Source organism: Athene noctua, chromosome 29, assembly GCF_965140245.1.
Source record: "Athene noctua chromosome 29, bAthNoc1.hap1.1, whole genome shotgun sequence".
Classification (NCBI taxonomy): domain Eukaryota; kingdom Metazoa; phylum Chordata; class Aves; order Strigiformes; family Strigidae; genus Athene; species Athene noctua.
The window spans coordinates 2,144,904-2,160,561 of NC_134065.1; the positions used below are offsets into that span (position 1 = coordinate 2,144,904).

Below are 15,658 nucleotides of genomic sequence, written 5' to 3' on the forward strand. Positions count from 1 at the left end.
GATCAAGCCAGATAAAATTAGTTATGGAAAACGAGCAGGGGCTGCTCTGATCAGACATGGCAGCGGGCGATTGTCCCTGTGCCCCTGCCCGTGTCCCAACTCAGCTGCCTGGTGCCCAGCAGAGCACCTGCAGAGCCTCTGCCATCTCTGCCGGGGAAGGGGCAGGTGCCTGTGGCTGGACATTTAGTTTAGACTGGCTCTGAGGAAGGATTTCTGTGCAGAAGGGGCTGTTGGGCGTTGGAATGGGCTGCCCAGGGCAGGGGGGAGTCCCCGGGATCCCTGGGGGGGTTGAAGAGTCGGGCTGAGCCAGCGCTGAGGGATCTGGGGGAGTTGGGAAGGGTCAGGGGGAGGGTCATGGTTGGGCTGGAGGAGCTTCAGGAGCTTTTCCAGCCCAGATGATTCTGTGATTCTGTGGGTTATCTGGTGCCGTTGGGCCCTGGGGCCGGTGCCAGCAGGTGGCAATGTGGCCCGAAGCATTTGCCTTGTCACTGGGGTGAGGACAAGAGCTGGGTGCCTGGGGTATGGGGCACTCACATCTTGGGATCCCTGGAATTTCGTCGAAGCCCTTGTGGTGTCCTTGGCTGTTTTGGGGTTGTTTTAGTCTTGGGGTCCTCCTGGTGCTGGTGGGTGAGCAGGACAGGACAAGGAGGAAGGCACAGGGCTTGCTCAGGGGGTGGGGGGGTGTTTGCATTTCCAGCTCTGCTGTTTGCTTCCCCTCTCCGTGCCTCAGTTTCCCATCTCTGGGAGGAGTGGGCAGTGCTGCGAGGCCAGAGGCCCCCGCCCTGTGTGGGCAGTCGTGGTCCTGGTGCCCAGCGCGGGGATGTCCTGTGGCACTGTCAGCCCCGGGACGGGCTCTCGGAGCCTGCCCAGGTGTAGCACCTGCACGCCGGGGGGTGTTTCTGCTCCTGCCAGATGTTCTGGGTGCAAGGCGACGGGTGCCCCAGCTGTGCAGAGAGGCCAGAAGCAGGGTGGGTGCTGCAAGCCAGAGGAGATCCCTGCGCCCGTCCCTTGTGTGTCAGCCCCCCCCCCCGAGCCCTAGTTTCACGGGCACGGTGCGTGGCCTCGCTCCGAACCCCCCGCCAGCCCCCAGCCCTCCCGCACCTCCCGCCCGCCCCCGCCCGCGTCCATACAGCTGGAGGTTTCGGTTCTGCATCTCCCCCACCCAAGGGGGAACTCAGCTGGCGAGAGCGAAACTCGGTGGCTCCAACGGTCACACGCGTGCACCGCTCCCCCCCCCCAGCACCCCCTCCGTGTCCCCCAACTCCTGGCAGGGCCGGCGGCCGCTGTCGCAACACCTGCGGCAGTGCTCGCGCCGCGCTCGGCTCCGTGACCTTTCCCAGCACCCATCCAGGGGCTGGATTTGGGTGGGGGACCCGTGTTGGGACCCTTTGTTGGGGACAAAACCTCTGCAAGGTGACCAGGAGGAGCGGGGAAGGGAGCCCCCCACCATTCCCACCCTGCCTGGGGCTTGGGGGCACCTTCACCCCATCCCTGTGCGGGAGGCGGAGGAGCACTGGTGGTGGTCGCATCTCCTGCGCGGCGTGGCCACCGTGTGCTGTCACTTTTGTGCCACCTTGTGCCACCAGAGGTAGATTTTTCGCCCGGCGGTGTGGCTCGGGGGCAGGATCCGGCGGCATGGGCAGTTGGAGCCGCGGTTTCTCGCTGCGTTTAACCACCAGCCCGTCCTGCCCGGCGCTCCTGCCTGGGCTGGGATCTCTCCCAGTTTGTCCCTTCCCACCTCTTGGTGGCAAGCCAGAGGAAACCCAAATGTAAAAAACTCATCAGGCCTAATTAGGCCCTGGGGTTATTCCTCATGGTGGTGCAAACTGGGGGCCAGGCCATACTGGAGATGCTTTAGTTTTGTGGGCTGGAGAAATGGGGAAAGTCCTTTTTTTTTTCTTTTTTTTTTCTTTTTTTTTTTTTCCTAACGCTGGGGCTGATCCTTGCTGTTGCTTGGACCCCCCAAGACTGACATATCGGAGCCCCGGGGTCTGAGGCCGCCCTGCTTTGGGGTGGGGGTCCACAAGCACCTGGCAGAGAAGCGGCGAGCCGGCTGGGTAGCCCAGGGAGGGAAGTTCGGGTTTGGTATCCAAATGTTTGTGGCCTCGAGCCCGTTGCTAGAGGAAACATGAAAAAAGGGGAAGGAGAGATTGCGGTCGGCTGCTCTTCCCCCCCCCACAATCTGCGCCTCCCTCTTGGCCCCTTGGGCTCCGCTTCGGCCCGGAGAAGCCCCACCGCGGGCGATTCCTCCCCATCCATCGCCCCTCGCCGTTCCCCCCGTGGCGGGGGCCCGGTGGGATACCCAGGGCACCCCGGCCCCCCGATGCACCAGGCTTCCCTTCGCTGGGCCAGAGGCTTAATTGGCCGCTGATTGATTTAATAACGGGGCTGGGAGCTCCTTGGGGTGATTTAGCACCTTCCAGCCTGCTGCGCGCGGCGAGGACGGGCGGTGCCCGAGACCCTCCCTCCGCCAGCTCAAGGGGATTATTTATTTGGGGGTATTACATGTATATACGATGTAGTCAGGGCTATATGGCGTTGTATATATTGGGGGGGATATATATGAGAGGGTATATATATTTGGGGGCTTTTTACTATATATGGGAATATATCTATCTGAGGTTTTTTATACATATGGGAATATATATATAATTGGGGTTGTTTTTTATATATATAGGGGAATAGATATGTATTAGGGTTTTTTAGAGAGATATATATGGAAATACATATATGTGGGGTTTTTTAGATATATATATATGGGAATATATATGTATTCGGGTTTTTTTAGAGAGATATATGGGAATATATATATATTTGGGTTTTTTTAGCTAGATATATATGAGAATGTACATATATTTGGGGGTTTTAGATATCTATATATGGGAATACATATGTATTTGGGGTTCTTTAGAGAGACATATATGGGAATCTATATGTATTTGCAGTTCTTTAGAGATATATATGTGGGAATATATATGTATTTGGGGTTCTTTAGAGAGATATATATGGGAATATGTATGTATTTGGGGGTTTTTAGATATATATGGGAATATATATATTGGGGGGTTGTATATATGGGAATATATATGTATTTGTTTTTTTTTATATATATATGGATATATATATATATTTGGGGGGATTATATATATGGGAAGTTTTATATATATGAGAAAATATATATTTAGCGGGTTTATATATATATGAGAATATATATATATTTGGGGGGTTTTATATTTATATATGGGAATATATATATATTTGAGGGTATTAGCAAGGACTGCCTGTGGCACAGGGGCTGCCGAGCATCACCTGAGCAGATATCCAGGGTGCTCACCGGGAGCCGTATCTCCACATCCCCTGGATCCTTCCAGGCAGGTTGCACCAGCCCTACTACATCAGTTAAAAACCTGGGGGGGGGTTGTCCTGCTGCTCTCGGGGCAGATCCCACCCCATCAAAGCGTTTTGGTTTGTTGCTGGGCAAAACCGGAGCTTTGGTTTTCGAACAGGAACAATTTTATCGTCTGCTCAGCATTTCTGTTTGAAAGCTGGACAGAAAGATTTTCTCTTTCCCCCTTTTCCTCCCCTCCTTTGTTTCACTTAAAAAGGGGAATTCACTTGCCTTTCCTGCCTCCATCCCTCCCCTATGTGATTTTTTTTCTTGCCTCAGCTTATAAAATAACAGAGCGTTTTGAAAACATGATTCTTTTCCCCCTTACTGGGCAGCATTTCTCCCTTTAAAACAAAAAGGCTTTGAGTGCGGGCAGTGCCCCGGGGACGAGACCCCGGGACTGCGCGGGGTCCCTCGGGGCTGGCAGTGGCACGGCCCAGCCCTGGTCTCACCGTGTCAGCCGGTGACATTTCGAAATACCCCAGAATCCAGTTTCTGGGAGCCACGCCAGGACCCTCGCTCACCAGCAGCACCGGCGGGTCGGGGCTTTGCTCTTTGCACTGGCTTGAAGTGCTGCAAAATGGGGACTGGGGGTTCACTGGGGTTTACTGGTGCTGGATGTACTGAGGGGCAGCAGCTTTGGCAGCTTGGCCGGGGCGTGAAGCAACCCTGGGGCAGTGGGGCTGGAGAGGATCAGGCCCTTGGGCTCGTGTTTGTGTGCGCTGTGGTCTCCGGCCTCTTTCCCCATCCCTGTCCCCAGGGCTGACCCGGAGCCGGGTGACGCTGGGGTACAACCTTGCGCTGGGTTGGGATCAGACCCAAGCGTGTGGTACCCTGAGACCCATCCTGCCCCCCCTCCCAGGGTTTCCCACCTTGCCGCAGCAAGAGGGGAGCTGATCTGTCAAAATGGCCTCACAAAGGCGTTGCCATTAATTGTCACCATCTGGGGACTGTGGTGGCCGAGGGCTGCGGGGAGTCGGGTGTTGTCTGATGGTCGTCGTCGTAACAGCCTGGTCAGCTCTGGGAGACGGGGGGTGTGTGGAATAACCAGCCACGGATATTTTTGCTGTCGGTGCTGGGGTCTGGGTGCGAGGTGCCTGGCGTGGCTGTGGTGGCTGTCCCGTGGGGGTGGCATGTGGACTGGCACCGCGGACACGTGGCTTTGGCTTCAGGTGGGATGCGAGGGGGGACCCTGGATCCCACAGGGATGCTCCCGGCTTGTCTGCTGGCATTCCCCACTCAGGGGGGACAACTCCGTGTACAGACGTAGGAGATCTTGCTCGGGATGGTGACAAAGCTGGTCCTGAGCCCCCTGGGGCGGGTGGGGGTTCAGGAACCCGTGGAGAGATTAAACACCCCGGGGATGGCATCTGGGGCCAGGGTGGTCGCGCTCGCTCTAACGTCTCCATCCCTCAGAGCTGGTCTCGGTGTGATGGTGGGGGCTCGTTTGCAGAGAAGCAGCCCCTGACCCCAAAGTTGGCAGCTGAGATAAGGTAGAAAGTGGAAGCGCAGGTTAACGCTGTCCCTCATCCCGCCTGGGAGCTGGCACTTGCAAGGTGATGCCTCTGTGGGTGTCCTTGTCCCCGTGTGGGACCCTCTTTTTTATTAAGGGAAATAAAGGGGTGGTCCTTGGAGGAGCAGCCGGTTGGTCTGGACATTCACGGGTGCAGCCCCCCCATCCTTGTCCCTGATGCTCTCCCATCGTGGATGTGGTGGAGCCAGACTCATCCGTCTGTCCTGACGCTGGAAACCCCCTGGCGGGTCCATCCGCAGGACCCCAGCCCACACGGTGTGAGGTTTGATGCTCTCAAGAGGCTCAAGAGCCACTTGTCCCTCCGATCTTTTGGGGTGTCCTCTCCACGTGGCTCCCCGGGGGCGAGGGGTAGGGGCAGCCCCGGCCGGAGCCACGCGCTCCTCGCTCCGGCTTTGTTCAGGCTGAATTTTGTAATGTCAGGAAATGAGCTGGCCGTGGGAGGGGAGGCAGCCGGGGAGAGGAAGGCTGGTTTTGTGGTTGAAGCGGAGGATGAGGACGCCGGAAAGCCGAGCACAATTCCTCGCTCTGTTGCAGGCGGCGGGGGTGAGGCTGCAGCTCAGCTTCGGGAGCGGGAGCTCGCGGCGCATTGGGAGAGCCAGGTGCTGGCCTCTGTGCCTCAGTTTCCCTTTTATTCAGTGGGGGAAAAGCACCGTTCCTCCCGCACATGGGAGCGAGCCGTGGGGGCCAGGCTCTGCACGGGGGGGGACGCACCGTCTCACGCCAGACGGTGACAGCCATCGGTAGGTGAATGACCAGCGCTCGGCTGGCTGGAACCGCCGTGCTTTGCCTCGTGGATCGCTTCCCATCTTCAAGTGGCCAGTAAGGTGAATTTAGCAGCCACGTTTCCTTCCGGGCCATGGCGTTTTGTTCTCAGCGAGGGCTGCTTTGCCTGCGCTCCCCAGGAGAAAGCACCCAAGCGCCTGGGTTGATGCTTTTCCCCCTGGGGCGCACACGAGGGTCTTCACAGAGGCGGCGAAGTTCACTTGAAACCTTGGACCACTCGCTGCCGGGCTGGATCTGGTCCCTCATTAATGATAATTTTTGGGGTTTGTTTCATTCCCGAGCTCTTTGTAGTTTCTTTTCCTCCCCCCATCACTTTATACCCGTCTCTCTTGCTCCTTTTTCCCACCTTTCTTTTGTGGTCCCACAGGTTCCCGTATCCCATCCCTACCTCTGGGCACCTGAATTCTCTCCGTATTTTGTGACATTGTGGCTTCTGGTTCCTTACGGGAGCCTGGCAAGGTCCCGCCTGGCTTCTGCAGCCTGATCCCAGCGATGTTTGGGATCAGGATGGTGCGGGAGGGGACCCCAGGGCTGCTCTGGGGAGGGGGTGACTGGGAGCCCCTCATTGTCCCCCCTGGCCGGCCGGGCTCGGATGGGGCGTGCGGGGAGCCCTGTCCTTGCCTCCACCCCCTCAGACTGATGCCTGCTCGCTTTTTCTTTGCAGTTTGATTGAGGAGCGGTGGCCGCAGCTCATCCTCTGGCAGGAGCAGAAGATGCCGGCGTCTGTGTAGCAGGTAGGGAAGGAAATCCCAACCTTGGGGCTCTCGCTGCCTTCCCCCTTGAGTTTGCTTGCCCAGGGCTGTGCATCTCCCCGGCTCCGGGCTCGGGGCCAGGAGGGGGCCCCCATGGAGGTCACCCCAGCTGGATGCAGCTCAGGGGCTCGGACTCCCAAATTGGTGCTGGATCTGACCCTAAAGCTCTGCTCTGGTGGCAGGAGGAGCAGCGGGGAGCTCCTTGCCCGGCTGCACACCCCTCTCTTGCTGTGGGTGCAGGGGGGTCCTGGTGAGCGGGACCAGGCAGCAGAGTCCCCACAGCTGGCGTGGGACAGGGGGGTGGCACCCACTCGGGGTCCTGCAGCCCCCCTTCCCCTTCACTTCTCCGCCTGACGTGGCTCTGCCAGACCCCAGCTGCAGCCACAAGGCTGATTTGGGGCTCAGTGAGGGGTTTTTTTTTTTCAAATTGGCGGTGTCAGCGCAAAGGAAGGTTTTACTGCACTGGGTGGATGAAACTTTTGACCAAATGCACTATTATTTGGTCCCTTGTGTTCCCCAGAAATAAGGTGCCGTTGGGAGAGGGCCCCGTGTCCCGGTTTTCTCCCTTCTCGACCTTCTTTGCCTGTTTATTGCTGTTACAGTAAATGTTTGCGTCTCCCTTGTCTGCAGTGAGGTTGTGGTAGAGACAACGCCACGGACCCGTTTTATGAGGTTTCATGTAATGTATCTTCTGTACCTGATATTGAGATCAATAAAAGGAAAGATTTTAAAAATAATCTGACCCCAGCTCCTGAAAGGAGGGGACTCAATCATCACTGCTTAGTGAGCAGTTTTGCTGCGTTGAGATGGCTTTTTAGTGCCGGAGAGGGGGCAGGTAATTTATTTGGAGGCTTGGTGCTGGGAGATGGGGACAGCATTCGGCGTTTCCTCTGCAAGGTCAGGGCCAAGGGCTTCATCTTGCCTTCGCTTACGCTGATGGAAACCCGGAGCAGCTCCGCGGGCTCGTGTCAGGGTGAAAGCGGTGGAAAGGCCCCGCCGTGTCTCGGTGATGCTCGGTTTGTGCCCGCGCTGGGCCGTGGTGTCCCGGAGGAGAGCGGGACTGGGGAGGCTCAGCCGGTTCCGTCCCAGGTGCTGGTACAGGACCACGGCTCCGGTCCGCTCGCGTCGGGCACAGATAAACACCAGCCCAGGGACACGCTTTGTAGTGAGGCAGATAATTAAAGAGAGCGTAGGAGTGATGGGGCTGGCTGCTGCAGGGTATGCTGGAGCTCAGGGGTGGGAGCGGAGGGCAGGACCCTCCCCAGCTGCGGAGCGTCGCGGTCCCGATGCACCACGCGTGTCCCGTCCCCCCCGTCCCGGATGCTGCCCGGATCTCTCTGTAATTACACGTGTTCTCCCCCAAATCGCTGCTGGCTGCTGATAAACGGGATGCTCAACTCCACCGACTCCCTGCTGACCAGTTCCAACAGCTCCTTATTTTTTAGGCTCACGCAAATTCTGGTTTTTCAGGTCAGCGCTGTCCTCCCGCAAAGCCCCATGCTGCTGCCGGTGCCGGCACAGAGTTTTGAGCAGGGGAGGAGCAGTTTAACGATTTCTGCAGCTGCCTAATTGCTGGCTCTGAGGAGCGGGGCATTAAGTTGTGCAGCTTGGGGAGGAGGATTTCAAAAAGCACCTCTGGGGACTGCTTGGAACTCATCATCCCCTTTCGCTCTGCGAGCGACAGGAGCTGAGCAATTAGAAGAGCAGTATCGACCCTGCCTCGGAAGCGTGCGACGAGCAGCACCGGGCGATTTAATCCCGACGAAGCCACGTCCTCGCGTCCTGCAACGTGCAGCATCGCTGCCCGCGATCAATAGGCATTTTGTCTTCCTGAGGCCAGCCCTGTTTGAGGCACACCAGGAAAACTTCGCTCTGCCTGACCGCATCTGCTGCAGAAAACTCTTCTAGGGCCTGTGACCTTAATTGAATCGACTCTTTCAAGTCCTGAAGACGGTCGTATCGTCTCACTGCAGCCATGCTCAGTAAATCACGTGTCCGTTACCGCATGCACAAGCTGCAGGGTCTGTGCCAGCCTGCTTTTCTCTCGATGAGGTTTTGCAGCCCAAGGCTGATTTCCAGCTGCTTGGGAAGAGCCCTTGGGTCACCAGGTCTGCTCCTCGGCTGGCTGAGCCCTTGCCTCATGTTCTCTTGGAGGTTTAATGCTGGTGGAGACTTGGGTTTGCAGCTCCTGGGTTCCCAAGCGTGAGCGTGTCGCCTCGCCTGGCGCTGAGCCATTTGCAGCCAGCAGGATCCTCCCTGTTTTCCGGGGAGAGCTTGTAAAAAGCAGCTGGTGGGCTTACCAAAAATCCCACTTTGTGCCCCTTTCCAACTTCGGGAGAGGTGGGGTCCTGGGTTTGGTAAAGCGATGAGTTTCCTGCTGCCCGTGCGGCTGCTGAAACGCGATCGTGGTGCTGGAGGTCACCTTTTAACTCCCCGCGGAGCCGGGTGGCCTTTGGTGGTCACGGCTCTGCCCTGCACTTTGGTTTTCTGAGCTCATCCGCTATCTTGCCACCGACGGGAGGAAAAAAAAAAAACCAACAAAAGTCTTCAAAGCCCTTTTCCCTTGGGGAAAAGCCAACTTGGTCAGAAATGTCCATGCAGAAACGTCGTCAAACTGTGCCGATCCAGCAGTGGGGCTGGTCCTCCCTGGGGGTCCTGCTTGCGCCGTGGGGTCCGTCCCCATCCTGCAGGTCCCCGGGTTTGGGGTGTCCCTGGGTTTGGGGTGGCGGAGGAAGCGAGCCCAGGGGCTGCTTTCGGCAGCTGTTCGCAAGCGAGAGCTGCTCTGGCCGCTCCCTTCCCCCCCGCCCGCCCGCTTAACCACCTCCTCCTGCCTTCGCATCTGCCTCTGCCCTTGAGCCGCCACCGCGCTCCCCGAGCGGAGGTTTGGGGGGACCGGGGGCCGGCCTGGGCCGTGGTGGCGGCCGCTCGGGGTGGCCGCAGCGTGGGGACGGCGGCTCCATCCCGCGCGTTTCCTCCCGGCCGCCAGCGCGCAGCAGACGTGGAGAAGGACGCAGCCACCCTGTCTCCTGTAAGTACCTCTCACTCTTTCCACTGGAGAGTTAAAATTAGCAACTTCTTTTTTTAAAACAGGCGTCGCTTTAAACCTTGCCAGCCCAACTGGGTTTCTTTTTATTCCCCCTCCCGCCCTGGCTCCTTTTCTCTTAATATATTTTTTTTTTTTAATTTTGTTGTTATTGTTGAACGTATGCGTGCGCTTTTCTCCCTTTATTTATGTTTATTTTTTTAATTCCCCCCCACCCCCTCCTCCTTTTCGTTCCTTCCTTTTTTAAACACGGGTGACGCTGCAGTGTCGGTGCGGAGTTTGGAGCCAAATAAACAGTCCAGCACACCCCCACCCCGATCGCCTTACAGAGCCCGGTGCTGGAGCCCAGCGCCAAATTTAGAGCCCTTATCTATTGCCAGCCTCCACGGACGCTGCTGCTCTGCCGGGGGGGGCTGTTTGCCCTAGACCCCCCTTTTTGCTCGTGTGACACAGATCTTCGATGTGAGTGTGCCTCTAATTATTTTTACCCCCCCCCCCTCCTTTGTGTTGGTGGTAAAGCACAAAAGTGCCCGTAAATCAGGACCCGTTGCTTTTTATCCAGGGCTGCATGGGGAGGGAGGGAGGGGGGGGGGGGTCGGGGCTGTGTGTGGGGAGTTCCCATGTTGGGAGGATCAGCTGCATGGAGAGAGGGGGGAAACTGAGGCACGGCGAGAGGATATGGCTCGCCGGCGGGGAGTGGGTGAGCTGGGATTTCCTTCTCTTAAAATAAAAACAAATACAGACGAGCAAGGAAAGCGCAGCAGCGCGGGCTCAGATGCAGGATTGGTGCCTGTTCCCAGGGGATAAGATCCAGCCCTTGGGGGGAGCTGGTAGCCACGGCGAGTGGCCGGAGTTCTGCCACGCCGGGCCGGGGCGGGTGGCTGGAGGTGGCCGTCCCAGCCCGGATCTGCGAAAGCAAACAGGAAGGCGAGCGGGGAGCAGCCCACCCACCGTATTTACTCGGGGTGTCAGGGCGGTTATTTATTGTGGTTCCTCTGAGGTTGGTACCGGGGTTTTTTAACACCTTCCTGCTTGGTGCTGTTTCCTCTTGGCCGGTGCCTGGCGCGGGGGGAGCCGGGTACCACACACCTCTTCACCCGAGCGTCAGTGACGGCAAGAGCATCCCGCTTGCTCTCTCCCCCCTGTTCCTTCTCCTCCCTTAACTATTTCATAAATACTTCATTTGCTCTAGAGACCAGTGTGGTTGGTCCCCCGCAAAGGGATGGATGTGGTGGGGCTGGGACTGGCGCTGGGCTTGGCTCATCCTAGAAAAAACTTTTTCCATCTTGATTATTTTTCAAGGGGTTTTTGTGCTGTTTCTCCTTTGGGGGTGAAACTGCCCAGGTCCTGCTTGGGGTTAGTAACGCTGATAACCTTAATATGCACTTCTGTGAAAATAAAAGTGCAGAACCTGTGGGAAGGAGGATGGCATCCTTCGGAAATGCTTGTAGTGTTTCCCTCCCAAGACACGCTCCTGTGTCCTGCCCTGGCTCTGAGGCTCATGGGCGGCTCGAACACAACTGGGGCTGGAGGATAAACTTCACTCTTTGGGTTAAACCCAACCCTTTAACCATCGCTGGGTGTGGGCGAGGGGGGGTCTTCTGCTTTGCTAGACCCTGTCATAGCAGGGTCCCCATTTGGGGACCAAGTTTGGGGCTGCGGGGCTCATCCCCACTGCAGGATCCCAGGTTTCTGCTTCCGAATCCAAGCGGCTGCCCACGGTCCTGCCCTGGGCAGCGCCGGCAGCAGCGATGGCTGCAAAGCCCTTTCCTCCTCCTCCTGCATCTCTTCTGGGCAAAGAGTCGGTTTGGGCAGCTATTTATTTATATTTATTTATTTCTATGTCCCCATCATTCAGCCAAAAATTTCGACTGGAATATTTTTGTTTCTACCTGCACACTCCTGCCTTCTGAAAACCACGCTTTCTCTTCCTTCCCCTTTGCAAGTCTGCAGAAAAAAAATGCCTGATTTTTTTTTTTTCTCAATATTTTCCATTTTCCAAGAATAATTGTGGCTGGTGTTTCTCCTTGACAGCTCCCAAGCTGTCATCCGTCCTCAGGGTCCCTCCTGGGACTAAGCTGGGACCCATGACCCAGCCCTTGGCTTCAACCACAGCTGCGTGCCGGCAGGGCTCTGGTCTGGGAGCTTGGAGGGTGCCAGACCCTGGATGTAGCAGCGCCCCTGGAAAGTGCCAAATTTTGGCATTTCCTGCAGTGCCTGGACATCCCCATCGCTCTCCTGAGCATCGTGCCCGGGGTGGGCAACATTTGCATTGAATGACTCGAGCGTGGCCAGAGAAGGGCAACGGAGCTGGGGCAGGGTCTGGAGCACAGGTCTGCTGGGGAGCGGCTGGGGGAACTGGGGGGGTTCCGTCTGGAGAAGAGGAGGCTGAGGGGAGACCTCCTGGCCCTCTGCAACTCCCTGCCAGGAGGGGGCAGAGAGGGGGGGTGAGTCTCTGGAGCCAAGGCCCCAGCGCCAGGCCCCGAGGGAATGGCCTCAAGCTGCCCAGGGCAGGGTCAGGCTGGCTCTGAGGAAGGATTTCTGTGCAGAAGGGGCTGTTGGGCGTTGGAATGGGCTGCCCAGGGCAGGGGGGAGTCCCCGGGATCCCTGGGGGGGTTGAAGAGTCGGGCTGAGCCAGCGCTGAGGGATCTGGGGGAGTTGGGAACGGTCAGGGGGAGGGTCATGGTTGGGCTGGAGGAGCTTCAGGGGCTTTTCCAGCCCAGACGATTCTGGCACTCTGTGATTCCACACCCCCCAAAACCCAGGACTGGCCAAAATCACCACCCCTCTGGCACGTGGCTTTTGGTGTAGCTGTGGAGTAGTGTTCAGCTGGTCAGGGACCCCCTGCCTAAATCCTCTTTGCTAAAACACGAGCTTTGGGTGGGTTAAAAAAGAACCTTTTAAAACAGAATAATTTCCCCTGCTATTCCTGGAGGATGTGCGAGTTCACCTCTCCCCGCTCGTGGTCTCCATCGCCCAGTGGGTCCGGTCAGAGCTGCTGGCAGTGGCCATCGGCGTGGGCAGACTGTGGCATGCACCAGTTTGATTTTGGTGGCCCGACCAGCGCTGGGGAGCGGGGAGGACAGGATTTGTGCGCCTGTGTCTAAGAATGTGCGTCTTGTGAGTGAGTGGCAACAGCTGAGAGCCAGCTGTCCTGCTGCATTTCGGCCGCCTGACGAGCCAGGGCTGGATCCTCACCCACCCGCCTTGCTGTCTCGTGGTTTGGGAACACGGGGTGAGGATCCAGCCCCGTCCCTCATCAGCTTTTTTGCCTCCGGATGCGTGTGTGTGCGAGCGGCTCTGAGCCAGCGGAACGGGGCTGTATCTCATCCCCGCAGATGGCAAAGCCTTTGTGGCAGGGCAGGCATCCCCCAGGCATGCTGGGGACGAGGGACCTCGAGCTGGTTTGTGTCCTTCCCCTGCCCTGGCTTTGGCTGCAGCAGCCCTGGGTGCCCCACGGTCCCCCCTGGCCGTGCCCAGGCTCTGGATCAGGGTCCCCCAAGTGCCAGGGGTTGATACAACATTATTGCCGGGTTGGCGTCGCCGTTCTTTCGGGGCAGTGCAGGGGAAGAGGAAGTTAAAGTGGAGTTTGCTGCGTGACGTCTCATCCCGGTTCCTCCTGCTCGCTTAGGGTGGGTTTGGTTGGGGTTCAGTGGTGGCTGCACCCCCGTCCGTGTCTCTGGGTGAGCTTTGGTGGCTCCTTCTCCTCTTGCAGCACTTGGTCTGTAGGTCCTGGAGCCAAGGGATGGCTCTTCCTGCTCGATTCCTTGTGCCAGAGGCCTGAGTCTCTGCTTGAAAATTGTGGTGCTGTTAAAGTCCCAAATAATGGATGCTGTTGGTGGATCTGTGTTTACTTTATTAAAAACCAGCGGTGTCTGGTGGTAAGAGTCCAGCTGTTAGATGGCAGCAGGCTCCGAGTGTGGGCTATGGAGGAAAGTCGGTTTTTAGGGTGGAGATGAGGGGGAACATGTGCAGCTGGATGGGCAGGTCCAGCTATGAGAAAAGCAGATGGTCAGGACTCTGATTTTTGTGGTTTCGTTTCCAGGATGGAAGTGCCAGGGGCTGGTTGGAGCTGTGATGGTTGGGTCTGAGCATTGGGATGGAGGCAGGAGCCTGGTTTTTTAGTGGTGTTGGCCAGAGATTTCCCATCCATCTCTCCAAGGGACTCTCTGCTCCAGCGTTACCCTCCCAGTGTTCAGTATTGCCATGTCAGTGGCAAATTAAGCTCATTTGCTTCTTATCCTTCTTCTCATGCTCACGATGAGCTGGTGACCACCAGCCCCTTCCCAATGATGGGATGCTCCTGGCTTCACCAGCTTCACCAGCTCCTCCACACCCCAGGCACGTGCTGGACCCTGCAGCCCCTGGGGGAGCCCAGTGCTCCCTGTCTGGGAGTTTAGGACATGTAAATCCTGACTGGGAGTATGGGATGGGGCAATGCAGGAGCAACGTCTGCTTCTTTGTTGCCTTCACGTCTCTGGATGCCGATGGCTGCTCTGGGCTTGGATGCAGTTAGCAGTTGGTAGATGCAAATAAAAGCAGCAGCCCTGTGACGTTTGGCATTGCTGCTATTACTCACCAGTGCTTGGGAGTGGGAAAAAAAAAAATAGAAAAGGTTTTGGGAGGCTGGTTTGAAAGATCTTGGTAGCCCATGGGGTAGGGCTTTGTACCAGCCCTGGCGTGGCCAGCAGGGACAGAGAAGGGATCTGAGCCCTGGGCTCGGCACTGGGGAGGCCGCCCCTCGATTCCTGGGTTCAGTTTTGGGCCCCTCACCCCAAAAAGGCCATTGAATGACTCGAGCGTGGCCAGAGAAGGGCAACGGAGCTGGGGCAGGGTCTGGAGCACAGGTCTGCTGGGGAGCGGCTGGGGGAACTGGGGGGGTTCAGTCTGGAGAAGAGGAGGCTGAGGGGAGACCTGCTGGCCCTCTGCAACTCCCTGCCAGGAGGGGGCAGAGAGGGGGGATGAGTCTCTGGAGCCAAGGCCCCAGCGCCAGGCCCCGAGGGAATGGCCTCAAGCTGCCCAGGGCAGGGTCAGGCTGGCTCTGAGGAAGGATTTCTGTGCAGAAGGGGCTGTTGGGCGTTGGAATGGGCTGCCCAGGGCAGGGGGGAGTCCCCGGGATCCCTGGGGGGGTTGAAGAGTCGGGCTGAGCCAGCGCTGAGGGATCTGGGGGAGTTGGGAAGGGTCAGGGGGAGGGTCATGGTTGGGCTGGAGGAGCTTCAGGGGCTTTTCCAGCCCAGATGAGTCTGGGGTTCTGTGAAAGGGCTGAGCCTTTGGGAGTGGCACTGCCAGGTTCTTGTGCTGGCAGGGAGGATCGTGCTCAAGGGCTGAGCTTTGGGATGGTGCTGGGGATCTCTGGCCTCTCGGCAGCCCCAGCTCCCAGGCTGAGCCCATGCAGTGCTTTGGGTGCTGGAGGGTCTGCAGAGCTGCTCTTGGGTGTCCCTTCCTGGGTGGGCATGGGGTGTGGGGTCTCTGGCCGTGTTGCTGGGGTTGGGATGGAGATTTCATAGAACGCCAGAATCATTCCGGTTGGAAAAGCCCCTCGGGATCATCGAGTCCAACCCTCAGCCTGACTCTACAAAGTTCTCCCCCACCCTACGTTCCCCCACAGCTCATCCCAACGGCCCTGAAACCCCCCCAGGGATGGGGACTCCCCCCTCCCTGGGCAGCCTGTTCCACTCTCTGACCACCTTTTCTCTAAAAAATTTTTTTTTCTAATGTCCATTTGTCCTCACTGCTCTTGGGCAAAGGGAAGGGGACCGCAGGATGCTCTGGGCTGGCAGTGGAGGATGCATCCCCAATCCCACCCCCTTGACATGAAAGGGGAGTGAGGAGTGTTTCCCCCGGGACAGTTTCACTTTCCCTGTGTCCTGTGGGTTCCCATCGCTCTCGAGGACAGCCCGGAGCAGCAGTTGGGTCTCACGGAGTTCCCCCGGGGTAAAACCCACCGTGGGGAGAGAGTTGTCCCCTCTGCTAGTGGGGGAAGTCCCGTCCCCTTGCAGGGAGAGCCCCTAAATTCCCTGCAGGGAGGGTTTCACCCTCCTCATGCTGCTGAGTCACCCCTGGGGACCCCATTCCCGTGTCCCTGCGGTGGGATCCTGCCCCCCGTGCGGGAGCTGAAGGCAGCAGTTGTCCCTCCTCGACGTGTTGTGTTTTGGGAC

The 15,658-nt window shown here is 57.8% G+C and overlaps 1 long non-coding RNA gene across 2 annotated transcripts in view; it reads left to right on the forward strand.

The window, feature by feature from the left end:
• LOC141971725 (uncharacterized) overlaps nucleotides 1-15,658 on the forward strand; it is a 62,755-nt gene that overhangs the window by 38,015 nt on the left and 9,082 nt on the right. For both annotated transcript variants that reach the window (XR_012635314.1, XR_012635315.1), the window contains exon 2: nucleotides 6,370-6,439. This is a non-coding gene — a long non-coding RNA (uncharacterized LOC141971725). The remainder of the gene's footprint in view (nucleotides 1-6,369; nucleotides 6,440-15,658) is intronic.